This window comes from Tupaia chinensis, unplaced genomic scaffold (genome assembly GCF_000334495.1).
Source record: "Tupaia chinensis unplaced genomic scaffold, TupChi_1.0 Scaffold149502_1, whole genome shotgun sequence".
In the NCBI taxonomy this organism is placed as follows: domain Eukaryota; kingdom Metazoa; phylum Chordata; class Mammalia; order Scandentia; family Tupaiidae; genus Tupaia; species Tupaia belangeri.
Genome location: NW_006209346.1, coordinates 1,074,329 through 1,075,587, shown reverse-complemented (window position 1 = coordinate 1,075,587; position 1,259 = coordinate 1,074,329).

The following is a 1,259-nucleotide window of genomic DNA, read 5'->3' as shown; positions in this document are numbered from 1 at the left end:
GGGCGGCCTGCTGGGGGTTCTGCCCCGGGAGGGCTGTGCCTGTCGCCGCGAGCGGCGCCTCTCCCTCCACACCTCAGTTTCCCCCCCCACGAAAAGCCGCTCTTACGAGACAGCGCATCGGCGCAGAAGGTGGGGTGAGTTACGCACCACGACGTGGCAGCAGGGCACTGTCACGCTCTCGGCACTTCGTGGCCTCTTTCCCATGGGCTGGCTAAAGAACAGGGCAACTTGAGTCTATTTTATTTTGAAAAACTTATTTATAATTAATACATAATCGTACGTGTGAGGGGACATCAGAAGTGGGCCAGAGAACTTTCCTTTCCGGGCCCTTCGGACCACCCAGCTCTTACAGGCCCTAGCGCCTGGTCTCCAATGCAGGTTGTGTGCAAGTCTCTCACTGGGGTGTGGGAAGAGCATATTAGAACTTCCATGTGTATTTGCTAGATAAAGAAAAATAAGAAGAAGAAGAAAGAAATTAATCTTTAATAGAAGGCCTTGACAGCAGCCCTAAATGGGTTCGTGCTCCAAATGGGGCTCCTGAAGGGGAGGGGAAGGGACTGCCCGCAATGCAAAGGTGTTGACAGTGGTGCCTTCACTATTTTTTTTTTTTTTGGAGTTGTTTTCGCTATAGGTCGGGTGGGCTCGCCAGACAGACAGAGAGAGACATAGAGACAGAAAGCGAGAAATCACCCCCCAGGGGGGGTGGTCACGCCGCAATCCCTTCTCCTCCATTCTCCTCTCGGGATCTTGGGCACGCACGCACACGCGCCCAGCGTGAGTTTGAAGCCACCAGGTCCGGGACGTGAACCACGGTCGACTATGTGGGAGTCCAGCAACATAGCCATTACGCTAACTGCTGGTTCCCTGGTGCCTTCACTTTTGATAATATCTCATTGAATCTGAAAATTCACCAGTTTTAAGGTAATAGCATTACTCAAGTACCAGTGAGAATTAAAAAGAACTGCCATTAGGACCTCTGACACTTTTTCATCAATTAGAATCTTTTTCATCACAATTATTCATTAATATGTTATTTATTGAAATGTCCTTTTTAGATTCATTGAGACATACATGTTTACTATCTATCATTCTCATGCTTTCAAAAAGGAAAACAGAAAACATAAACAAAACAAACTGGTTAAGATACTGTTTAGATATGTTCACATTCAGAGTCCGATTCTCCGATCACTCTTTTGTTTTACTCAGTATCACCCTCAGTGATATAACAGCGTTAATAAAGCAGAATTTCTCTTTTTAGA